Source organism: Caretta caretta, chromosome 6, assembly GCF_965140235.1.
Source record: "Caretta caretta isolate rCarCar2 chromosome 6, rCarCar1.hap1, whole genome shotgun sequence".
Classification (NCBI taxonomy): Eukaryota; Metazoa; Chordata; order Testudines; family Cheloniidae; genus Caretta; species Caretta caretta.
In genome coordinates, this window is record NC_134211.1 from 78,501,925 (window position 1) to 78,529,453 (window position 27,529).

A 27,529-nucleotide genomic window follows, 5' to 3' on the forward strand; every position below is an offset into this window, starting at 1 on the left:
TTATTAAATTAACATGGCAAACATTAAATATATTAAAAGCTGGCTAACTGATAAGTCTCAAAATGTAATTGTAAACAGGGAATTGTCTTCAAGTGGTTTGTTTCCAGTGGAGGCCAGCAGGGATCAGTTCTTGGCACTATGCTATTTAACATTTTTATCAATGACCTGGAAGAAAACATAAAATCATCCATGATAAAGATTGCAGATGATACAAAAATTAGGGGAATGGTAAATAATGAAGAGGACAGATCACTGATTCAGAGCAATCTGCATGGCTTGGTAAACTATGTGTAAGTAAACAATATGTGCTTTAATATGGCTAAATATTAATGTATTCATCTAGGAACAAAGATTGTAGGCCATACTTACAGGATTGAGGGTTCTATCCTGGGAAGCAGTGACTGAAAGAGATTTGGGGGCTGTGGTGTGTAAACAGATGAACATTGGGAGTTCATATTCACCTGGATCAAAATATCCTCTACCTTCATAAATGTTTGTTGTTCTTCATATTTTTAATTGATCTTGTACTAGATCATACAGTAATTCCTTTGAGTAGTCTTATAACTACAGGTTCCATACTATATTGGCAGTTGCAATACCTACAAAGTATGCAAAAGTAGCAGTATGTCAATGGTAAAAGAATATAACATCAGAAACTTGGAAGTTTCTTATTATACTTGGAAGATCAGAAGTGAAGTGTATCAGGGGTCAGAGGTTTGTTTGGTTTTATTTTCTTGAAGTCCCATTGATAAGCTCCGAGTGTGTTCTCCTATGCAAATAATGGCTTTGCCCATCCATGCCAGGGGTTGCACCAGCCCAGCTATACCCAGGGCTGTCTACTAATAACTGCTATCAGGGCAATTCTATATTCTAGACAAAGCTTCCCACTAACTTCCACACAACTGGATTTTTTTCCCACCCTGAACCTGCTTTCCTGACTTTAAGCCTACATTTCTGAATAGACCAGACTCGTTTACATTATGCAAAGAAATGGTCATCTGGTTAGCTGATCTGCTTCTAATGTTATAAATAATGCCACTATCTAACAATGAGCTGTTCTAGCCAACCTAAAAATCAAACTGTAGATGCAAAACTAATAACATACTTTTCTTCTGTATTACCAAACTGTTTACTCAAATCTGAATTAAAAATTAAAAATTCATGAAGGACAGAGGGACATTTTATGCATGATTTTAATAAGAGGATAGGGGGATTTTGTTTATTTTAAAACTTTGTGGGAGTCAAAGGAAAAAAAAGGGTGATATTTTGCTTTCAGTTACACTGATGTAAGCCTAAAGTAACTCCCACTAAAGTCAATCCATATTTATCCTATTAACATCAGAGAGCAGAATCTGACCAATACAACAGACACACAGGAAATCTGTCTGGGAGACTATGCACACATTCCAAGTGTGACATCACTCTTGCAGTTATATCTTCAGAACCCCTTGATGGGTATGTGTAGCCTTGCAGTTACCTCTGCGCTATCCTCTCTCTCATAGAGGTATAATGCAAACACTAGTTTTCATCTTCACAGAGTGAATTTGCATGCCTGAAAAAGCTATTTAACAACACCAATTCATAAATACACAGAGTTAAAGTATTAAAAGCATCTTTGTTTGCAAGAAATATGCCATCGGTTTTATCTTCACCCATTTTATCTCTACAATTACTGCATGTAAACAGCAGCCCCAACTAATTTACTGAGTGGTGACCTATAAAAAAAAACAGAATAAATTGCAAGCATAATTACCCTGCCTTATCCTCATTTATTTGGTGACATCTCATGGTATTAACGAGATGACACAAGGCTTAGGAGTTTGGTTTGGAAGAGATAAGACCCTTCAAAAAGCTTGAGCACTTTTGAACTCGTTCTTACTCTTCCCAAACCTGACAGAACTTTTCAGATTCATGACCATATCCTTTTCAGATTCATGACCATAACCCAGGTTCACTTGGCACCATGCAACCCAATTCATCTTTTTCTCCCTCTAAGCATTAGCCCTACAGCTGTGCTTACAATATCTGCAATGATTTCCTTTAGTCTCTTGAAAACTTTGCTGTCTTTGGAGTGTGGCTGTCTGGGTGTGTGTATTTGTGGATGAAATGAAGACTGCAGTGAACACAGCTATGATCACCACATGGATCCTCAAGCTGAAGACCTCTTGGTATAAGCAAGAGGAAGCTTCTAGAAGGGTATGCTCTGTGACGGCCCAATGTCTCTCTTCTCAACCTCCACCTGGGTCAAACTAACCCACATACAATGACCCTCGCAGAACACTGCAACCCCCCCTTTTTCAACCCAGTATTTGAAAATGGTGTAGAATTATAGGGGTGAATAGTGATGAGAGGATAATTTCAGCATTTAATAGGTTTTGTTTTGTTGTGGGTATGGGTGTTTCATGATCAGTGGAACTGGAATCAGAGGGTCAATATTCACTGGAGGGGCTGTTATTGTGGGGCCATCAGTGGAACAGGGAGCACAGGGAGTTAGGCTGGAAGCAACTCATGGAGAGAGCAGTGCACAGGGTTTAATAAGGTTTCACAGTTAAACTGTGATCAACTTCACACTTTGTGAACAAAATATGGTGGCAGTGTCTGAGCTGGAAGTTCTCTGAAGTGCAGCAACTGGCAGCATAAGCCAGGAAACTCAGGTCTTAAGCACCCCTGATTTTGCAAACCCAAACTTGGCCCACCAATGACCTGGAGGAAAGAGGAGTCCAAACTGTACACAGACTTGGCCATGCAGGAGAACAACAGCAGGAAAGTAGAACTGTTAATTTAACTCACTGGGGAACCAGGTAGAGGGGTCTGCAACACTCTCAAGCTCACCACTGCCTCAAGCCTGACAGAAGTTATAGAAATTCCAGGGAATTATTGCTCCCCAAAGCGGAATAAAAACTATGGAGTGACACAGGCTTTTCACTAGAGACCAATCTTCAAGGGAGGGGATAGACTCCTACATTACAGCTTTACACACACTGGTTGCTACATGCAATTTTGGGGACCTGACAGACTTCCTGATTGAGAACAGGACAGTCTGTGGCACTTGGGACCCCCACCTGTGGGAATGGCTGCCCCAGGAAGGGGATTTCACATTAGGCAGATGTTTAGACAAGGACCATGCAGTGGAAGCCTCATGAGAAAGAATGAAAGTCCCAAGAGGCACAACACTCCAGAAGCACATGCAGTGAGACAATAGCAAAGGAGAGCAGTGACCAGTGGCCCATGCCAGATGCTTCAGAGGGAATGAACAGAATAGGGCAATTACTGAGTGATCCGTCTCCTGCTGTCCAGTCCCAGCTTCTGGCAGTTAGAGACTTAGGGACACCAAGAGCATGGAGTTGCATTCCTGACCATCTTGGCTAATAGCCATTGGTGGACCTATCCTCCATGAACTTCTGTAATTCTTTTTTGAACCCAGTTATACCTTTGGCCTTCACACCATCTGCTGCCAATGAATTCCACAGGCTGACTGTGTGTTGTGTGAAGAAGTACTTCCTATTGTTTGTTTTAAACCTGCTGCCTATTAATTTTATTGGGTGACCCACTATTAATTTCATTGGGTACCACAGACCCCTCCTGAGGATTACAGCTATACAAGCCATGGATCTGATCAGGTGCAGCATCAGAATTTCATAGAATCATAGAATCATAGAATCATAGAATCATAGAATATAAGGGTTGGAAGGGACCCCAGAAGGTCATCTAGTCCAACCCCCTGCTCGAAGCAGGACCAATTCCCAGTTAAATCATCCCAGCCAGGGCTTTGTCAAGCCTGACCTTAAAAACCTCTAAGGAAGGAGATTCTACCACCTCCCTAGGTAACGCATTCCAGTGTTTCACCACCCTCTTAGTGAAAAAGTTTTTCCTAATATCCAATCTAAACCTCCCCCACTGCAGCTTGAGACCATTACTCCTCGTTCTGTCATCTGATACCATTGAGAACAGTCTAGAGCCATCCTCTTTGGAACCCCTTATAGCTGCAGTATAAGAAGCAAATGGGCAAGTTCCATGGAGACAGCTTTGAAAGCATATGAGGATGTTTTAAAGGTGACAGGTCCCTCAAAGGAAACCTGCAACTGGCAATGGACCCCACAGTGTAATCAACTTACCACAAAGGAAAATTCCAGTGGCACTGCATAATTCAGTGTGCAAGGAGCATGAAAATCTGTAGAGCAGGGATAGCATAGCGCCTGTAGAGGCCAGTACAGCCTGGGTAAGCAGCATGGTGGTGCTAAAGAAGCCCTCAGGCAAATTACATATCTGCATAGACCCAAAGCCACTGACCCAGGCATTGAAAAGTTGGCCACTATCCATTGTCCACAATTGATGACATCTTGCCAGAACTTTCCAAAGCCAGAAGACTTATGATTTGTGATATGAGGATTGGGATTTGGCATATAAACCTAGATAAAGAGTCCAGCATGCTGACAACTTTTGCAATATAATTTGGTGGCTACAAATGGCTGCACATACCAATGGGCATAAGCCCAGCAATAAAGGTGTTTCAGAGAAGACTTACCCCAGTGCTGGAAGGACTGCCTAGGTTGAAAATAATTGCAGCTGATATTATCATTGTCAGTGAAGGGAGCAATGATACAGAAGCTGAACAAAACCATGGCAAAAAAACTACAAGTTTTTCTACAGCGATGCAAGAGCAAGAACATAAAACTCAACCCAGGAAAAATGTGACTCAGCTAGTATGAGGTGACATAGATTGGACACCTGCTCATAGCAGAGAGACTGAAAGCAAATCCCAGTAAGATCAGGCAGTCAGGAACGTGCCAGTTCTAGTGGATGTGAGAGAGGTACAGCACTGCATTAAAACAATAAATGTTTCTGTCCAACTTCTGTCCATTCCTCGCTGCAGTAGCACAACCCATATATCAGCTCACAAGGCAGTATTGTTGAATGGAACATGGCAGGTCCTCAGTAGCAAGCATTTAACATGCTGAAACAAATGATACTGGATGCCCTGTCCTGAAGTACTACCAGCCTGGAGAGCCACTGAGACTCCAGTGAGATGCATTGGAGAAAGGATTAAAGATAGTTCTTTTGCAGGAGCAGCTGGTCACTTATGCCAGAAGAGCCCTGTCTGAGACTGAACAGAGGCATGCCCAAATAAAAAAAGAGATTCCGACTGTGGTATTTCCAGTGGAGCAATTCCATCAGTACACCTCTGGCCTCTCAGTAATAGTACTCATAACCCCCTAGAGACAATTATGGCAAAATCCCTTCTTAATGCTCCCAAGAGATTACAGCTCGAGTTGATGCGCCTTCAGCACTACTTGGTAGAGATCAGATATTTTTCAGGACAACTACTTATGTTATTTATTTTATTATTTTTATTACATGCTCTCGTGCCTTGTGACACATGAAGCAATCCAGTCTTTCCACCTCTATCTGTCTAATGTCACGTTTCTTGCTCTGTTATAGTCTGTTTCCATGACAGCAGAGTCTCTCTCAATGGTTTTCTCATATGTCATCTACTCCACATAATTCCCGCATCTTCCTTTGATGTTGCTTTTTGTGTCGCATAATCAAAATGCAGAAGGGGAGAGGTGATAAGATGCATCCCTGTCACACTCCAGTGACAATATCAAACCAGTTGTTCTCTCCATTTTCTGTCATTAAACAGCATTTCAAATCTTCATATAGCATCATAACCAGTGACACTATCTTTCTAGGAAGACCATATTGTCACAAGATCTTCCATTGTGACTCTTCATGAATGCAGTCAAAAGCTTTGGTGAAATCTATTAAGTTCAAGATTAATCTTCTCTGATAAGCAAGCCCTTTCTCAAAGGATTTCAGGGTGAAAATGTAATCTGTACACAATCTATTTGGTCTCATGCCTTCTTGCTCAGTATGCAGTTTTCCATCTATGACCAGTCTGATTCAGTTCAATAGTACACTACAGAACACTTTTTCTGGTACTAAAAGTGGTGTTCTTCTCTATCAATTGTCACACACAAGTTGGTTTTCTTTTTCTGGTAATTTACAGATCTCACCTTTCTTCCACTCCTCTGAGCAGAATTCTCTCCCCCAAACTATATTACAAAAAGTTTATGTATTTCATGTACTACCACCCTCTCCCCAGCTTTAAGCATTTCAACAGCGATCTTTATCCTGACTAGGTGCTTTGCTGTTTTTAGTTGCTTAATTGCTTCTCTATTTCTGCTTCTGAAATGTCAAGCAGTGGTATTTTTAATTCTTCACTTTCTTCACATCCACCAGTTGGAATTGTTGTCTCTGGTTGGTTGAGTACTTCATTAAATGTCCTTGCCCTTGTTCTGCTTCAGTTGTTAAGAATCTTCCATCTTTTGCCTTTATGATACCACTGTGATTCTTGAAACATGATGATAATTCCTTATAGACCTTGAACAGGTTATTGGAGTTGCTTCTCACTGATGCTTCTCCAGCTTCTCTTGCTTTTTGGTCAAGTTATTCTCTCTTACCTTTCTGACACAACTTCTTTACTTCTTTATTTTTCTGTACATAATCCCATTGAGGCATATGTTATTGTTGTGCTTGCCTTTGGCTTTTCTTTCTTCAAATCAATTTCCATGTGCACGGCTGTATCCACTCTTCTTTCCTTGGTCCAAGTGAATTTGTGGTAGCTTCCCAAGAGACATCTCTAAAGTGAGCCCATTGTTCCTATATATCATCATTCACTGAGAACTGGATTTAAAGTCCCTCCTGATTCCCAGGTCAGACCATTTCTTCACATCAAATGCAATCCCTCTTTCCTTATTTGCTTGTCTTGTTAGCAATTCCAACTGTTCTGATGAGAATTTAGTGGTCACTTCCTACATCAGCACTTGCAAGAGCTCATGTATCCAGCAGTGATATTCTCCATTATCTGCTGATAGCAATGTGAGCCAATTGTTTCTCCTTAATTCCATTGTTTGACTTCCATGTTAATTTGTGTTTCCTGCAATGAGGGAAAAGTGTCCCCCCAGTTAACAGATTATTCATACTACACAGCTTAGTAAATCTTTTACTGTTTTCCATCCACTCCTCAATACTGTGTTTACCCATGCAATGTTCATATCCAAGGTTGTCATTGTCAGTTCAGATATTCATAATCACACATAACCAGAACAATATTGTAAGCATGGACTTGGTTTACTACAACTTGCAACTTGCTGTAGACCGCATCTTTAACTTGTTCATCATAGTCATTGGTAGGTACATGACACTGGATGATGGTTACTTTTCATGATTAGGAACAAAATGTGCTCCTATAATTTGAGAGTCAACTGGTTCCCACTCCTGTAGAGATTGTGTTGTCTTTTTGTCGAGGAGTGCTCCAGCACCCTCTGTGACTGGAAGAAAGGTGAGATCTGTGAGAATCATCTTGGTTTCCTGAATAAAATACGGTGATGTCATCTGAATGAAATGTTCCATATCCAGTCCATCTCATTTCACTCACTGCAAGAATACCAATATTGAACTGAATCATTACTCTAACTACTTGACACAGTTTCCCTGTGTCCCCTATGGTTCTCACATTCCAACATCCAATTCTAGTTTTAGTTGATAGGATCTCTTGTTTGAGGCAATGAACTGCCTTATGGGTTTGGTCCACCCTCTCCATACCTTCATTAGAATTCATTTGTTGTTGACTCAGTGATTCTGAGTGCTTGGTTAACTAAGAGAGGCTCTTATCAGGGTTGTTTCTAAAACTGTGATTCCTTCATCTGCTACCTTAAGGACATGCCTGGTAATTTAGTATGCCTAAGGTACTGGTGTTAGCTTACATCCTGAGCAGGGCATACTCAGCATCAGTGAGTTGGGAAAGGGGGATCAGAATACTGAATCCATTAACATTCTGCGCTATCTCCCAGTTTCAACAGCGAAGCTGATGGAAATCAAAGAAGCTATTGAAAAGGGAAATCCAACTACAAACAGTCAAGAAAGCAATACTAGCAGGGTGGACAAAAGCCAAAAGCCAAGTACCAGCATGAGCAAAACCATATTTTCAAATTAGAATTCAGCTGAGAGTGGATGGAATCATCATTCGAGGAAAAAGAGGTGTTGTTCCCACTTCACTAAGTAAAGATGTAATGGAAAAAATACATACTTGCTACCAATGAGGGGAGATCTGTTGCAGCTAGAAGGATGGAAATACCGCTGAGAGGAGATGGCCAACCATCAGAGAAAACAGGCACTAGTATACAACAGGTCAGCCAAGGAACTACCAGCCCTGGAGACAGGCGTTCCTGTGAGGATCCTGCCATTAGAGAGATATCAGAAGGAGTGGCCGAAAGGAATCATGAGGGTTGCAGTGGCACCCAGGCCATATGAGGTGACTATGCAAAAGGGACAAGCGACTGAAGGAACAGGAGACATAAGCCAGCAGACAAATCCCAAAGAGAGCCTACAGAGACGATCAAGAACAGAGAGACAGAGAACCATCCAGAAGCTAACTCCACAGGAAGGGAGGAGACTCCACACAGAGAAAGTTTGCTAGACTCAGAGCCAGGTGACAGGGAGACAGAAATAGCTTGGTCTCCTCCTCAGGTGAGGGACCTATCTTAAAGACTATATAAGTAGCTGAGTCTGTGAATAAGATAAGAGTCCAACATGGCTGTGTGATAGCAACCTCTGGCCAAAGGAACACGGAGTGGGGGTCTGGACATCAATTATTTGCTTTAATTTTTATATTAAAATGTTTTTCAAATAGGGAAGACTCATCATGATCAGTGGAACTGGAGTCGGAAGGCCACTGTTCCATGGAGGGATTATTACTGATGGGACAACCTATAGATCAGGTAACAGGAAGAGTTAGGCTGGAAAAAGCATTCCACGAGGTTTAACAAAAGGTTCACTTGTTTAGCTTAAACTGTATTCAGCTTCATGCTTCGTGAATGAAACTTAGGGTGGCACAGGATGAAACTGCTGAAGTTTAATCATAATGAAGGGAATATTTCTTCTTTTTATTTTATGTTATGTCTAGGGCACCTACAGCAAATAGAGAGATGCCCTTTTTACTTTGCATAAATCTAAATAAAGAAGGAATCTATGACGTAAGTAGGATAAAATATTCAATATTTTCTGTAACAAATTAAAATTGCACATAGTTATTGCAGTTTTATTTCTAGGTGGTTGGATCAATACGTGAATTTGAAGCTCAGGCTGAGCATATAAATTAAAGCTGCCTGGGGTGAACTTTAACTTGCTGAATTCTGTTTTCAGATTTGCTTACTTCTTTCCAGAGAAGGATGAAAACTAGTTTGTTTGAGCATATTTCTCCCTATTTCACTTGGTACATGTGGCTTAAAGGGCTCAGAGTACTGAGCACCTCCTTTGAGTCCTGAAAGCCCTTACACTGCACTGATTTCAGGGTGTACACGCTTCACAGGATTAGGCCCTTAAAAGAATTCACAACCTCCCTCACCTAAAGAGGCCCTCATGACAAAATTTAGTTTTGTAGATGGAAGAATAGTGATTGTGCATTACATACATAACAGGTCTATTTAATGTCGCTCAAGTAATACGTGGAAATGAGAGGAATGTAGCACAAAAAGAATAAGACAACTTAATATTCTATTCCTAATTATTTATCTAGTGTCCATATTTATAATATTGATCTCATTGGAGAGGTTATGTTGCCTTGAGGTTGCACTCATTAGGTGCTGTATCATACTCTTCTGTATACTATATACTATAGAGTTCAATTGTAATTCGGCATCAATTATATAAAATAAAGTATTACTATTGAGATTTTTAATTTTTTTTAATACAACTCTGAAACTGAAGTTGAACTGCTAAAGTGACATTCTTACGCACTAAGTTTTCCTATAAAGATAAATACAATGGTGTGTTTTTTCACCAATAAAACTATTTCAATGCTATTTTATTTCTTTCCATTGCCTGGTAGCTCACCTGTCTCCTAAGGTTTATCTACTCATTCTGAATAAGACCCTGAGAATGCAATTAAGGGTCATGCACATGGTCTGAGGAGTCAGGGATAAGGAATTAATTTCTTAGTTTTCTTTCCCTGGGCTACAAATTGGTTTGCAAGTTACTATTCAGTGGAACAACCCAGAGCTCAGAGTAAAAGCAAAGCTGCTACAGCTACACTCCATTATCAGGGAAAAAAGGATAGACTTTGTACAAACACAAAAACATCTATTACTAGTATAGTATGTTTGAGACCAGTTCAGGACTTTTCAGTACTTTTCAATAACAGAATAGTTTTATAATATTTAAAGAGCAGGAAGACAGTTATGTTACTTTAATATACTGTATATTTTGGGAGTTCACATCATTAACATGGATTTCTCTCCTTTAAGCTATAGGTAAGTTGAAAATTAATATAACAAAAGCAGAATTTTGGAATTAATTTGCTCTTTCTGGAACTCAGATCCACAGTTCATTTTCTATTTCCTAACTTGTATCAATGGCCCTCAGATCTGACCTACTGTGTATTAGAGACTGTCTGACACTACAACCTGAATCTAAACGGAAAAAACCATGGCCAATAGTCAGTGTGGAGCTCACCAGGACCTTCCACATCAAAAGTACATGTCTTTACCTAGAGGACAATTCATTTGGTGTGAGAACATAGCAGGCTGTGTAGTCACTGGAATCCATCACTAGACAGAGTCTGGATCATAGGACAGTGTATTTTATAAACATCCCATACAGATCTAGCTCTAAAGTTTGGGACTTTTGCCTTGTTGTACAATGGGCACAAGTCACATCTCTCCATTGTACTGCTGTAAAGAAGGGAGATAAGAAAGGTAACTGCCACAACGGGTTGATTGTTTAAAAAAATTAATTGATGGGGCTGATTTCCATTAGCACTCTTACCAGACACTACTGACAAACACAAACAGCACATGAATTTGGAGAAAGCTCAGGATCAGTACTCTTTGGACCAGTCCAGCCTCTCTCAGAAGTTGATAAACTGCAGTGAGCCATCCTTTTAGGTAGTTTTTGCCCTATGCATTGTTTTTCACGTCTTCAATAAGAGTTAATGCCATTTCAGTGTATCACACTTGACTTCTTTCTTCCAGCATTCCCCTCTTCTCCAGATCTAGACTTAAACATTGAAAAGACTGGGACAAATAAGAGGGCCGTTTCCTTCCACTCTCCTAGCGGTTAGGGTCAGTATTGCAGCAGGAATGAAAGAAAATCTAGTATTCCATCAGAGGTGGTGGAATGCAGATTTGTAGAATTATCATTCTAACTGACTCCAAGGCCACAGTACTGAGATATAACATCAGCTCCAAGGGATTTTGTGATGCAGTGGGGAACCTACACACCAGAACCAGTATCATCCTCTCATTCTCTCTCTCCTAGGACTCACAGTCTAGACAGGTATACTCTATTAGTTCTTCCTCTTCTAAGTTGGATCTAATACAAACCCCTGTTCAGAGTCCTGACACAAACATAATTAAATAAATCTGACAATGATCTATAGCATATGCCTAGGATCACTCTACGTGAATATGATGGGAGAAAATTAATGGTAAGTCTGTCCCTGCCCTTCACTATTTCAACAGGCAAATTTTTCTAGCAATGATGTATTAGGCAAATGGATTGGAAAGAGAAATGGATTATTAAAGTGGCCTAGATAGGAAAAGGTTTAAATATGTCCACAGACTGTTCTATCACTCTTCCTGAATTAATCCAAAGCACAGTGACTTGATCACATTCATCCTCCTGTCCCTCCTTACTAAAAAGTTACCCTCATCCAAAGAGTGAACAGGAATAATGACATATGATAAGCTGACCAACCACACAGTGATAATAAGCAATAGTAAATAGATACAGCAAACATAGGTGACAAGTAATCCACAGATTGAAGTCTGGTTGCATGAACAAATTAACAAAAATCAAAGTCTTTTCATGAACCATTTGTGAAGAGAGAGAGAGAAGGAGAAATTTGTTGATTGATTCACTCCGAATAGTTCACCCAGCTTTACTCATATCACTTTCTCATCCAATGAGTCTTCTACCTCATTCTCTACTGTACTGCACTGGAACTCCAAGGCTGGACAATGAATGGCTATCATTATTCTATCACTCCCTGTATTAATTAATGACTGAGCCATCCTGTCCTTTACCCTTCCTGTCCCTTCTGCCCCTTTCTTCACAATCCAAATGCTTTTCATAAAGCAGAAAAACAACAGCATGTCTCCTTTCCATTTCTCTGCCTGCCTTTTTCTCACCTTACTGTTCCCAAGTTTAACTGGAGAGTTTTTAAGTGCCCTCACAGAGGGCCCTCAACCAGCAGCTCTGCAGAACTGTATTTGAATAATTCATCAGACTCAATCTTACAGAGTGACTAATGTGCTAATTATACAGAAGACTCATTTTATAAGGTTGGTCTGTTGCTCAGTGCTAAACATCACTATAAAATATTCATATGGTATTTGGGGATTTTCAGAAAACTGCTAATATGATAGACATCTGTAAGGGTGGATACTTTTGTCATAGCCACAGTTCTATTTCAGTGAATAGGTTTGTCACCAATCCAACACCCAAGCCAATCTGGTAGATAGCTAAAATATACTGTTACAATATTGTACCGAAGTAAGAGGAATAGTCTCAGTTTTTAACATTGTAAAGAGGGATAAAAAGCAGCTTATCAAAAATGAAGGTCTCCTGTATTTATCAAGGCCTCCCTTAAACTACTATCCAGTCCATACTTAATAGACTATGTGGAAATACCTTTTAGGAGATTTTGTTATTTTTAACTTTGGATGTGCTGTATGGATCATGTAATTCATAAAGGTGGCCGTAAGTAATTTCTAACTGTACACATTTTAACTGGACCTTAGTGTGAAGAAATGTGCAGTTTGTAGTTTTTACCAGAAGGTGGAGCCTAGCTGAAATAAACAAGAAAGTTTCTCATTTTCATTATTAGGGTAGGGTTTTCTCTGCTAGCAACATTCCCTGCAACTGGGTAAGGGAAGCAGAAAGAGAGCTACATCAGTAGGAGTTCGGCAGAGAAGTAGAGTAACTGAGTGTCCAGGGGCAAGATCAGTAGCTAGTAAGTAAGTCTGTGGTAGTGACTCCTGGAAATCAAGCTGATCTAAAAACACTGAAGAGCTGAAGCAATAAAAGTAAAATACAAAGGCGCTTCTTTAGTGCTAACAAAATCTACCTACTATTTCTGGGATATTGAAATATGTTTGGAACTCTCTTGCAAAGCCAAGATGAAGCAAGACAAGATAAGCAAACATCCAATAAAAGTCCCAGTTTAGCTCTAAGACCCAGAAAAGAGAAGGAGTGACTAACAGACACAAAAAGTAAATCAGTCAAAATCCCACAGAACCAAGCACCTCAGTTAACACACGTGGGTAACAAAAGAACCTAGAAGAGTCACAAGATAGAGAGTCTAATCCAAGAATCTCTAAGGGGAGAAGAAGAAAGTGAAGGGTAATTGTACTGACCATAACAGCCAAACAGGGTGTGTGGATTCACTTCACTGGGGAAGCAGCAAAGGTACCATGCACTGATCAGATGGGATCTTCATCATCGTCCAGAAGCCACTTCAGAAAACAAAAGCAAGCACTAGCACTAGCAATGAGAAGAACAAATCACAGCAGAGCCATGCGTGGCTGATCTCTGAACCATCCATTTGCCATGAGGGGTAAATCTGGCATATTGGATTCAAAGACTTGGCCATTTCCTAGATCTGGGCAAACTACTCACAGCGAACAACTTATGAGAGAAGTTTTGCCCTATCCTTCTTTGGAATGGTCTGCAAATAAGCAAATAGGGTTTATACAAATATATCTCTTTTGCTCATGAGCTGTTCACTATGAGTAAATTCCTTAAAATGACCATGTCAGTGAACTTGCCCTCTGGAATGTTCACAGAGGGCAAACCCAAACTGGACACAATGATATTCATTTAAAAATGTTAATAAATGTTTGCAACCATGTTTTTTGTAGCACCTCGTCTTCACTCAGTCTTTGTTCTGGCAAATGCCTATAACTTTAAGGCTTCTTTTACATCACTGACTTCAGTGGAGTTACTCCTGATTTACACCAGCATACATGAGAGTAGAATCATGCCTTGGGAAATTAAAAATTCTTTCTGGATTTATTGAGAATGTCCTGACTGATGAAGTCATCAAATGATTGATGGAAAAAATCCAACAGTATGTATAGCACACACAGGCCCAGATTGTGCCTGCAAAGCACAATGGCTCCAATGGCTGGTGTGGAGTGAGAAAGGCATGGTGGTCCCAGTTCCTTGATCCCCCTCCCTGTCTCCTCTCATGTGGCAGTCCTTCTGTTCAGTACAGCGTATGTGGATTGCAGCTGTGCCTGAGCATGAGACATATGCAGGGCCGGCTCCAGGCACCAGCTTTCCAAGCAAGTGCCTGGGGCGGCATTCAGAATGGGGCGGCAGTCCGTGTTCGCGGTGGCAATTCGGCGGCAGTTCCGCCGTTCTTCCTGCCGCAGCGGCTTATGGATGGCAGCTCGGCCACTCTTCCGGGTGCTGCGGCAATTTGGCAGCGACTGCTTGGGGCAGCAAAATTGGTGGAGCAGCCCCTGGAGACATGAGAGGGAAGATTCCTTGTACCATGCCTATCCCTGCCATGATGCTTGGTCCAGGCACAGTCTAGCCTTCAGGATTGTTATCTTTTAAGAAACAGTAAGTAATGAATCTATGTACATGGTAGTAGTTTGGAGCACAATGTAAAAAACTTGGCGCCTTCATAATTGGATACTGTGTGGGAGCATTGGGCTAATTAGAGAGTCAAGAGGGAAGCAGAAGCTGATTTTTTATCAAAAATAGTACTGTTAATTGAGGGAAGTACCAGTGTTGCCAATAATTAGGCTCTTGGTTGCCCTAATATATTTTATGCTTGATCTTTATACCAGAGTGTGGTGCTGACCTTACATATACATTTTAATAGTGGTAAAGGCAGGGATTTACAGGTTTTATTTAGGGAGAGTTATATTGCCCAGGTGTCAGATGTCTGTGACAAGTCCTGCTGTACTAAAGGAGTGGAGAATAATTATCTTTGTGAATGAGAAATGCTGGGATCTATGGCTAACAGCACAGCATGGGAGGAGAAAGCAGAAACTCACTTCTGAGGCAGGTGGAATGAGTGACGTAATAAGGTCCAAGAAGGATCTAATTCCCTGTTACAAACTACAGTGTTTGTCTAATTCTCTAGACACCTGGACTTGAGGAGCTTTGGCTCAGCAGATTTGTTGTGCAAATTTAGTTAACAATTAGTATGAGACATTATGTGGCTTTATCAGGAAAAAGAAGTTTTGCACAATTTGCTCCCAGCATACTTATCTCTCATCTAAGGGCACTTTTGGTTTCATATCTTCTATTTATATAGACACACGCACACACTCACACATTATATAGTGGAATGAAATGTCCTGTTATTTGGCATACCTCTTCACGTCTGGGAAATTTGAACAGGTGGTACTTGGAGTAAGAAAGGGTATAACAGAAAAGTCTTTATATTTAATGCTTTTACAATTTAAAAGGCCAGTGATTAGCAGCCAGTATACAAGCAGATTGTATGAATTGGATCACAGAAAAATGTGGTAAATATTTCTTTGACTATTTGCAGATTTCCAGTTAGTGCTATTTAACAGAGATAAAAACACAGCATACCAACACAGAAGGTATTATTGGTCTGGCACACTGCTGGATTCTCTGCTCTGACTTACTGATAAGGATTTTTTAAAAATAATTTTACACATTCAGAAAACAGCTTATTCCCAAAAGACAGGGTTTTTAGAAGAGCCAGCGTCCTTTGCAGCATTAGAACAGCTTTGTATAGGTGCAATAGGATCATCCCAGCCTAGGGGACCATCCAGTGCCACAGATTCTGAGCTATTGCTTCTCCTTGCAGCCAGGGTAGAGTACAGCCAGGAGATAGGGGGTGTGGTTCGATTTATCTGATTCCAAGAACCTATGGCTTCCACAACAGCCTGTTTGGGCCAATGGCAGCTGGTATGGAGTGGCCCCAGATGTGAGTGGCTTAAAGCCACCATTGCACCCTAACTAGAGAGCTACATTGGCTGCTTCTTGCCCTTTCTGAGAGCCTGGGACAAACTTTCATTTGGCTCACATAGTTTTGAAACCATTAGGTTCACATTAAGATTCATGTTTCATTTGTACTGATTCCTGCACAGGCAAACCACAAAGTGAAGCTGTCTGTGTTATGTATAGTCATGTGAGGATCCAGAAGGCTTTTCAAGGGGAGAGAAATCTCCATTTGGGGATTCTTATGGAGATTTTTTTCTCCTAAAGTCCCTTCCCATGGTGTTCTTGGTGCAGTGGGCCAAGCTGATTATGTGACTGTGACTGGGTGTACCAATCCCACAATGGCCCAGTAATGGCTAACCACCCACTTTGGGCCCAGGAGACCACGCCCCCCATGCCCTTGCTTGGAATGCTCCAGTTGGATGCAGTATATAAAAGGAAGTGGCTCGGCTCAGTTTGGGCTGACTGAAGAGGAGCGCGAACACACACTGCAGGCTCCTGCCAGGGAACTGCTAGACCTCCAGTGTGCAGAGTCTGAATGTGCTGAATCCACAGTGGGACCCCTGTCAACTGCGGAGGACGAGGGAGATAGAAGGCCATTAACCCTGAGAAACTGCAGGATCCAGGAGCAAGGGTAGGAAGCAGCCCAGGGACCGCATTTGTTGAGAAGGGGGCCTGAACCTGAAGCCAGGATTGCTGGGTCAGGACCCAGTGGATTACGGTGAGCCCAGGTTTCCCTATCCCTATCCCCACCTACCACTCGGCCTCGCTGCCCAGAAGAATAGGACAATTCCATAGACTCCAGCCACTAGGTCACACTGTCCTGAGGACAAGGGTGGCTCCATGGACCCAGGCTGCTAGGCCTCACAGGGCCAAAGGCAAGGAGCCACCATCACCAGAAGGGGGTGATCCCTCCTTTCTTTCCCATGATGGCCTGATACCCTGCGACACATGGTAAAGAATGCAGCCACCAACCGGGGCCTGATAAGGGGTCTGAACAGGGGACAATAGACAACAAAGCTCCACAGCTGGTATGGAGATGCAGAAGCTCTTGAAATGGATGCTGGAGAGCCAGCAGCAATAGGCGGCCCAATAACACCACCACCAAGCCCAGCTGTTGCAACAAATAGCCACCCAGCAACAAATACAAATGGCACAACATCAGGAACAATAACTGTTGGTCCAGGAGCTAGCCACACAACACCAGGCACAGCAGGAGTCCATGGTTCAGCAGATAGTGGCGCTGATACAACCAACTGGACAGCCCAGCGCTGCGCCGGCAGGACCAGGGACTGAGAACATCCTGACAGGTTTTCTGGTACAACTAGCCAAAATAGGACCCGGCAATGACCTAGATGAATTTCTGTTCACCTTTGAGCAGGTCACCATCACCGCTTGATGGCCCACAGAGGATTGGGCCACCCTGGTCGCTCCATATTTGACCAGACCTGTGCAGACTGCCTATCGGAATTTGGACCCGCAGAATGCTTTGGACTACCCCAATGTGAAAGCAGCCATCTTGTACCACATTAGTATTGGCCCCAAGACTTACCAGCCGTGATGCCACTGGGAGAATGATCCCCTGAGGCCCAACCATGGGCAGTGGCCCAATGCCTCTGAAACTACTGCTGGCAATGGCTAGGCCCCAAGAAGTTGACTGTGGCCCAATTACAGAGGTGGTCTTATTGGAACATTTCACTTAGATTCTTCCCACTAGGGGGAAGGAGTGGGTGCAACACCACCGCTCAGCTACCCTCAGAGATGATTCCTTGATGGAGGACTACCTGGCCACCAAGGGCCCTGAACAATGGTCCCTTAAACCTGGGAGTCCCAGAGGTCAGGGCTGGCCACCAATGGAGGATAATACAGGCCTGAAGGAGGGAGATCCCCAGAACAAACCTGGACAGCGGATGACAGCCCCAGCCCAAGGAAGGGGCTGACCTGCAGGTCCCACTCACTGTGAGGAAGAGGCCTGCTGGGTGGCCCCCGGAATACTGAAACTGGGCACACTGATGGGAGCACCAAGGAGCAGATGCTATCAATGTGGCCAGGAGGGGCACTTCAGGTGCAAGTGCCTATTTATGGATTGCAGCTATGGCCAAGCATAGGTAGGTGGCCACCGGGCCTCACCCCAGAAAAGGGAACAGACCAAACTCCTGATCCCTCTGCAAGTCAATGGCAGCCTAGTGACAGCCCGGGTTGACTCGGGGTACAGACACTTGTCCGGACCAGCCTGGTCGAGTTCCTGGATCTGGCAAGGGCTCCTATCCATCTGCAATGCATCCATGGGGATGTGCAGCCATACCAAACTGCCAAGGTGCGGCTAGAGGTGGGGCATCACAAGCAAATCATAGAATCATAGATTTTAAGGTCAGAAGGGACGATTATGATAATCTAGTCTGACTTCCTGCACAATGCAGGCCACAGAATCTCACCCACCAACTCCTGTAACAAACCCCTACTTATGTCTGAGCTATTGAAGTCCTCAAATCGTGTTTAAAGACTTCAAAGTGCAGAGAATCCTCCAGCAAGTGATCCGTGCCCCACACTGCAGAGGAAGGCGAAAAAATCCCTTTGCCTCTGCCAATCTGCCCTGGAGGAAAATTCTTTCCCGACCCCAAATATGGTGATCAGCTAAACCCTTAGCATGTGGGCAAGACTCACCAGCCAGTCACCCAGGAAAGAATTCTCTATAGTAACTCAGATCCCACCCCCTCTAACATCCCATCACAGGCCATTAGGCATATCTACCGCTAATAGTTGAAGATCAATTAATTGCCAAAATAAGGCTGTCCCATCGTATCATCTCCTCCATAAACTTATCAAGTTTAGTCTTGAAGCCAGATATGTCTTTTGCCTCCACTGCTTCCCTTGGAAGGCTGTTCCAGAACTTGACTCCTCTGATGGTTAGAAACCTTCATCTAATTTCAAGTCTAAACTTCCCGATGGCCAGTTTATATCCATTTGTTCTTGTGTCCACATTGGTACTGAGATTAAATAATTCTTCTCCCTCTGTGGTATTTATCCCTCTGATATATTTACAGAGAGCAATCATATCTCCTCTCAGCCTTCTTTTGGTTAGGCTAAACAAACCAAGCTTTTTGAGTCTCCTTTCATAAGACAGGTTTTCCATTCCTTGGATCATCCTAGTAGCCCTTCTCTGTACCTGTGTTGGGTCAGCCTGGCCACGACACTGACATACCCAGTGATCTTAGGACACAAGTGGTGGTGGTTTGGGGATGTCTCGTATGAATGGGGGGGACAAACACCCAGAGGAGAGGAACCCAGGGCCAATGAGAGGGGGCTCCTGCGTCACAAGGAAACTGAAGGGTCAGGGGTGGGCTCAGCCGGCCAGCCTGAAACTACACCTTCCCGAGACTGGGACCCAGGACAAAGTCAGACCCGAGTGGCTAATGGTCAATGTGGACTTTTTGAGGAACAGTGGGAAGACCCGACCTTAAGCCAGGCCTGGGAGCAAGTGGCTGATCCGAAACATGAGGGAGGTACTGACCAATATGTCCCCTGGGGGCCCCGCTTTGAGGTCCACAACCATCTGTACCACGTGGTCAAAGGTCCCCAGACTCAAAAGGAACTCCAACAACTACTAGTGCCTTGGCAATTCCGATGGGGCCTGCTGCATTTGGCCCACTCAGGCTTGGGCTGGGCATCCAGGTCGGGAGAAGACTTTGCAGTGAGTGGTACTGTGATTTTTCTGGTCTGGCATCCAAAAGGAGGTGCAATATTTTTGCACCTTGTTCCCAGAGTGTTAGCAAGCCAGTGTGAAGGGTCCCCTGACACTACTCCCAATGGTTGTGGTACCCTTCAAAAGAATTGGCATGAGCTTGATCCCTTGAGAAGAGTGGGTCAGGGTTCCACCATTTACTTGTAGTTTCGGATTATAGAACCCGGTACCCCGAAGCCATCCCATTGTGTACGACCACAGCTCCTGCCATAGCCACCAAAATCCTCAAGATCTTCACCAGGTTCTGGATACCACAAAACACAAGACACTAATGAACAGAGGGACTAATGATGTCAGAACTGGGCCAACTGATGAATATCAGAGCCCTCAAAATGTCAGTATACCACCCACAAATCGACAGCCTGGTAGAGAGGTTCAATGGGGCATTGAACGTGATGCTAAGGAAGTTTGTCGACAATGACCCATTGCACTGAGACAAGCTGCTACCCGCGCTCTTGTTTGCTGTGCAGGAGATTTTCCAGGCCTCCACAGGGTTCTCCCCATTCAAACTTCTCTACAGGACACAACCCAGGGTGATCTTAGACTTGCTACAGGAGACTTAGGAAGAGCAAGAGTCCCAGGTCAAAGGGTCCATTCCCCATATCTTATGACTTCCTGAACTCCTCCAGGAGAATTTATATCAGGCACAGTGAACTCAGGAGCTCCAGTATATCTGGAGGACCAAACTAAGAACCTTTGACGCTGGGGACAGTGTCCTATTTTTATTACTGCTGTCCAAGTCCATGCAATTTGCCAAGTGTCAGGGGCCAGTCAAGGCTATTTGAAGGGTAGAACTAGTTAACTACAAAATCCATTTGTCTGGGCAATGGCAGGACATCCAGGTATATCTATCAACCTCCTGAAGACCTGGAAAACCTGAGAAGTCTTGCTAATCATCCCACATCCCCCTAAACCAGAGCTGGGGCCTCTAGCCATTGAGCCACCCAACGCAGCACGCATCTTGATAGGACAAGATCTCAACCTAGAACACCTACAACTGCAACAACTGGTCCAGTCCTTCCCCACCATGTTATGGCCTCACTGTGGGCAGGTGGACGGATGTGACCTGTCACCACATAACCACCAGCCCAGGACAGAAGGTTTGAAAAGATGTGGGAAGCTGTCTGGAAGAAGCTTGATGCAGTCTAACTCTGGGGGTTGTGAAAGAATCCAGGAACAAGTGGCGAAACCCCCATCATCCTAGTCCCAAAACCCAATGGGATGATAAGGTTCTGCATAGACTTCCAGAAGGTCAGTGCCATTTTGCGCTTCGATGCCTACCCAATGCCCAGAATCAACAAGCTGCTCCAGTGACTGGGGAAGGCTAAATTTATATTTACCCTAGATTAAACCAAAGGTTACTGGCAGATACCCATGACCCCGACATCTTGGGATAACAAAGCATTCTCTACACCGTTCAGCTTTTACGAGTTCATCACCAGGCCACCTTCCAATTGCTGGTGGGCCAATTTTTGTGGCCACACCACCAGAATGTGGCCACTTACATTGATGATATCATGGCCTACAGCCCTGGCTGGGAGGAACACCTGCAGCACCTTAATACTGTGTTGCAAGCCCTCGGGGAGGCTGGGCTGACCACAAACCTGGCTAAGTGCCATTTTGGAGAAAAAGAGGTGACATATTTGGGGTGCAGGGTGGAGAGGGGCTAGTTGCATCCCTTAGTAAACAAGGTACAAGCCCTGAGGGATTGTCTGGTCCCTACGACCAAGAAACAGGCAAGGCAGTTCTTCAGGTTAGTGGGGTACTATCTATGTTTCATGCTGGATTTCGCTGAAGAGAAGGGCAGCTCCATAGACTCTGGCTGCTAGGTCTTGCAGGCCCGAAGATGAGAAGCCACCATCACCAGAAGGGGGTGATTCCCCCTTCCTTTCCTGATGGCCGGATGCCCCGTGACAGTGACATAGATTTTTTTTCTTAGGTACCTATATAAGCACAAAGAATGATTAACAAAGAGCTTCAGCTAGGAAATGCCATATTGGGAAGGAGAAATATAAGCATCTGTCTCTTCTTATGGGGAAAATTAGTTGGAGAAAAGGTTAGCATTATTCAAGAACCCTAGAGCCTGAAGACTGGTGTTAGGACCTACTGTGAGGTTTGAGAACATGGGAGATTATGGTCTTTGAATAAAGCTTTAGGTGTACTTGTTAGCTACTGCTGGCATTCTGACCCCTTTGCTCTATGAGAGTGACTAAGTTATTACTTGAGGTTTAGTGTCTCAACCTCTGTGTGTTCTGAACCCTGATTGCTGAGGGTATATAATGCTGTTGAGTTGGACAGCTTATATCTGTGGTTTAATTTCACTGTAATTCTCTGAAGACACTGCTTTCTCTCAGCAATGTATTTATTGTGAATATTGTGTGATAAACCCAACAGAATTTACAAGCAAAGCCATGCTCATGGAAGATATAATGTTAATTAGCTTCAAATAAAGCCCAAATGTATGTGGAAAAGCTAATCTTTTACTTTCTGATTTCACTGCTTGTTAGGCTTCTATTCATATTTACCAGTTCTAATATATATACAGAGACAAACAAAAAATGTGTACTTTGGCTGTTGCATTACAAATTGTTGGTAGATCATTCATTTTACATATTTTTTAATTAATTGTACTTTTTTGTTTGTTTCCTTTTGGAAACGTTTCTGTTTACTCTTATCAAGAATTTTTTCAGTTAAACACTGAGAGACAGCTCCTTTAGATCCAACACAAAAATCAAAAATTACAATGGTACCAAAATAGATGCAGTCAGATTGTTCCTAAGTGGAGATAATTAGGAAACTAAGAAAGAAAAAAAAATAGAAAAGAAAGGGTTATTACAGCACCATATACAAGTCACCCTGATATGGTCAAAGTCAGAAAATCTTCACCTACACAAAAAAGAGCTGATAGCAAATAAAATGAGAAAAGTTGGTTCAAGAACAGATGACGTGTATCCCAAACATGAGAAAATGAGTCCATGTGAATATTTAACTTCTTGGAAATCTTTTCACATTCTTGTATTAAGAATGGATAGGTTAAAGTATGTACTACAGAGAAATCCTTTCAGATTTGGAAGGTGGCACTGATCTTTCTTCCACTGGAGTCAAGGGGGTAAAATGCTGTAACTGAGATCAGAAACAGACTCCTAATTTTGCAAAGGGATAACCATAATTCCTGCTGAAGTCAGTCAGAGTTTGTGGGTATACTCCATGTCAGGACTGTGTCTTACCGCATGCATGCCTTTTAACGGTCCTTTCATTCACTTTACTCCCCAAGTTGCTGAACATTTCACACAAAATTTGGTGTCCCTTTTTTTATTATTGAAATTTAGGGACACCTGTAATAAAGAATCATGGAATTGATGCTATAGAAAAGAGTTAATTTACACTAAAGGAAAGAATCCCACCATATTTTAAGTGTCCTGTGTGAATAATTTTCTTGTGTCCCTCATTCTGGGTCTTTGTCACACATCACATCCCACATTTGGAGCCGGGTGGGCTGAGGGGTATGGTAGTGTATATTTAAAAACGGATTGTTTTACGCCCTGTGACTTAGGTGCAGTGAAGGATAAGAATAGTCTGGTTCGTATTAGATTATTCACTGTTCTATTCTTTTTTAGTATCCTTTTCCCTCCAACCTTAATTTTTAATAATCTTAAAATGTGGTTTAATGCAGATTAGCCCTATAGGAAAAGAAAAAACCCTGGGTCCTTATGTAATTTCTAGTTTTTTAAATATCATCATCCTCTGTGACAAAGAATGAGTTATATTCGATCCTTAGGTTTTCTTAAAGGCCTAGAGATCTCGACCAGGATCCCTCTGTGTTACAAAAGACTGATTTTTTCACCTTATGCCAATCTATGAAGTGCAAAGGATACATTCCCTCAGTTGGGTTATGGCAAATCATTTTTTGCACTTCACACTGGTAGCGTTAATGTTTATTTCCTAATTGTATTATATTTGTTTTAACTGTTTGCCAGGGTACAAAGCTGGCATATGCCTGACTACATTATAAATTTTACAAAGCTGTTAGCATTCTGTAACGAATCAAAATGCACTCTTCACTGATCTTTTATCACCAAAGGCCCCAGTCATCCATTCAAGACTGAAACTGGCAGACTATTTAGTGTGCCCTAAGTATAACTTTGAGCCAGCAGGAGCTAGAGATTTCTGTAATTATGCTCCCTGATTGTTGAATCTGCTCCCTATTGAGACTGGAAGAGCAGCATCTGTTGTGACATTTAGACTAAAATTAAAGAGGTGCACAAGTTTGCTGAAGCATTTAACTAAAGGGAATTGTTGTAATTCTTTTTTCAAAAACAGAAAAATGAAGTTTCAAAAGAGAATATTGGGGAGTTAGAGTTCATTTTGTTAATTTATTAATTATTATGTTATATATTTCCAGTGGTGTACTAGGAGAGAAAAAGGATTCACCAAAATAGCCTGTCCCATAGAATGTATGTAGTAGAAATATTTTTTAAAAGATTAACGGGGCCATGGGAAGAATGGCTCCAATTGCACCCTTATTAGCTAAGGATTCTCCCCTTTCTAATTTATATCAGTTGTGTGTATGCAGATAAGGGCTATTTTTGCCCCTAAGAAGTGTAAAATATGAAATTGTATTTGGTTATATCTTTAAAAACTAAGACAAAATCTCACTGAATTTTATCGCATTAAATTAGAAAGGGAGTTTTTTTCCAGTTACCCAGGTCACTTGGTCTATATACCACAAATTCATATTATTGTGACCTTTTTGCTACATTCTCACTTTTGAACAATCAGTCTTATAGCAAGTGCACATGCTTTCAGCAAGCAATTTGCTCATGTGGTGTTTAGTTTATATTAGGTCACAAAGGTCTCCCAGGAGAAAATTTTTACATCATTGGGACAGGCTATATTTGAGAACTATCGTTGTTCTTATTTTTCCCTTAGCGGAATTTCCATACAAAATTAAACAGATCTCAGATGTCTTCTTCAGAATTCTAACATCAGCCTGTCTTCACTACACACCCCTAACTTTAAATCTCCACAGCCTAACTTTTTATTCAGCTTGATATCCAAAAAGAGTGTACTACTGCTGTACAGTGTCTTACTAGTAAAAAAAAAAAGAAGAGTTTGAAGAACAGCTAGCCAAAAACTTAAAAGGTAATAACAAAATGTTTTTTAAGTACATCAGAAGCAGGAAGCCTGCTAAACAATCAGTGGGGCCCCTGGACAATCGAGATACAAAAGGAGTACTTAAAGGTGATAAAGTCGTTGTGGAGAAACTAAATTAATTCTTTGCTTCAGTCTTCATGGCTGAGGATGTTAGGGAGATTCCCAAACCTGAGCTGTCCTTAGGTAACAAACCTGAGCTGTCCTTAGGTAACAAATCTGAGGAATTGTCACAGACTGAAGTGTCGTTAGAGGAGGTTTTGGAATTAATTGATAAACTTAAGAGTAACAAGTCACCGGGACCAGATGGCATTCACCCAAGAGTTCTGAAAGAACTAAAATGTGAAATTGCCGAACTATTAACTATGGTTTGTAACCTGTCCTTTAAATCAGCTTCTGTACCCAATGGTTGGAAGATAGTTAATGTAACACCAATATTTTAAAAGGGCTCTAGAGGTGATCCCGGCAATCACAGACCGGTAAGTCTAACGTCAGTACCGGGCAAATTAGTTGAAACAACAGTAAAGAATAAAATTGTCAGACACATAGAAGAACATAAATTGTTGCGCAAAAGTCAACATGGTTTCTGTAAAGGGAAACCATGTCTTACTAATCTATTAGAGCTCTTTGAAGGGGTCAACAAACATGTGGACAATGGGGATCCAGTGACGTAGTGTATTTAGATTTCCAGAAAGCCTATGACAAGGTCCCTCACCAAAGGCTCTTATGTAAATTAAATTGTCATGGGATAAGAGGGAAGATCCTTTCATGAACTGAGAACTGGTTAAAAGACAGGGAACAAAGGGTAGGAATAAATGATAAATTTTCAGAAAGGAGAGGGGTAACTAGTGGTGTTCTTCAAGTGTCAGTCCTAGGAGCAATCCTATTCAACTTATTCATAAATGATCTGGAGAAAGGGGTAAACAGTGAGGTTGCAAAGTTTGCAGATGATACTAAACTGCTCAAGTTAGTTAAGACCAAAGCAGACTGTGAAGAACTTCAAAAAGATCTCACAAAAAACTAAGTGATTGGGGAACAAAATGGCAAATGAAATGTAATGTGGATAAATCTAAAGTAATGCACATTGGAAAAAAATAACCCCAACTATACATAAAATATGATGGGGGCTCTTTTAGTTCAACTAATCAGGAAAGAGATCTTGGAATCATCGTGGACAGTTCTCTGAAGATGTCCCACAGTGCCCCACACTGACAGTTAAAGCAGTGCAAGTGCTTCCAGTGAGGATGCGCACCACCAACGCAAGGAGCATGGTGTGGACATGCAAAAGCTATTTAATTAGTGTGGTAGCTGTATGTTGACGTAACACAGGTTGACATAATTTTATAGTGTAGACATACCCTTAGCTTATGAGACCTGACACGATTACAGTCCTAAGTGTCTAATGGGAGGCAAAGAATGTCTTTTTGACAACTGTCAATCATATGTAGCTCAACATTTTTCTCTTATCTGGGGCTAATTGAATTCCTAAGAAAACTGAAAATACCTTCAAAAATTCTTCCTTTTTTCCATCAGAAATAAAGAGATTCTCTTTTTTTTTAAATACTCCTTCACAGTCTATTTAAATCCTAAGTTTTACCTGTACACCTTGCTAATTTTTGAAGCTCTTATTGTAGATGGGCTCGGAGGGAGAAGGGGGAGAGGATAAGAAATATCAGAACAAATAAACATTTCAGTATCATGGTTTAAAAGGTTACTCCCATCATAGTCCATAGCAACTGCAGTTCCTGTTGGGTGGTGGAGTCCCCTCCCACCACCACCACTGCAAAAGAAGTTAAAGAACTTACATGTTCAACAAGAAAAGTTCCTCCATCTAATGACAACTGTATAATGTGTACACTGGAGGCTGTTGAATACCAGAACCCCCCCCCCCCCCCCCAAAAAAAAAAAATGTTTGGAGAAGTTTCTTCAATGTGGAAAAAATGAGCACAGCAAGAAGTTGCTTACCTGAATGATTTCAAAGGGATTCTGAGATTTAACAACATAGCTGGTGTGAAAAAGTTGTGGGGTAATTCAGCTGTGGGGTTCTATTTTGTGTGTGTATGATAATGGATGAGTAGTACTGTTTCAAATGTCCGTAGTTTAGGAATATAATAAATCTTTGTTTTAAATGTGCTCTGTCCAGCAATATTCGTCAATGCCAATGGTGCAGGGCTCAGTCTGAAATACCTACTGGTATACAGTAAGATGACAGAAAAGCTTATAAACCCTCCACTTCTCAGAAAGAGACATGGAGCCAAATTCTCTGCTGTGAGTGAAATTCTATTGAAGTCAATACTGCTGTACTTATTTACAGCAGCAGAGAATTTGACCTTCTGTGGATAAGAAAAGTAAGGTGCAGCCTAGAAATTGGACTTTCACCATCCTATATTGTGGTTATGTATAATTTGACTTACCATTTAAAGGACTGGTGGCGGGGCGGGGGAGGGAGAGATTGAGCAGCAGCATTTATTGGGCCCTTACCAACTCTAGGTGATACAGAGGATTAGTTTTCAGGGGCTCAACCATACATTTTCTTCTGTTTCAATCCATTTGGTTTTCCAACCTCTACACATTTCTCTGCAAGTTTCTGGTTCAAACAAACCTTAGATCTAAAAAAAAATACCCTCATCTGAAACTGTAGAATTT

At 41.9% G+C, this 27,529-nt stretch overlaps 1 long non-coding RNA gene across 3 annotated transcripts in view; it reads right to left on the reverse strand.

The window, feature by feature from the left end:
* Positions 1 to 27,529, reverse strand: part of LOC125638970 (uncharacterized) — a 172,512-nt gene that overhangs the window by 138,094 nt on the left and 6,889 nt on the right. The window lies entirely within an intron of this gene.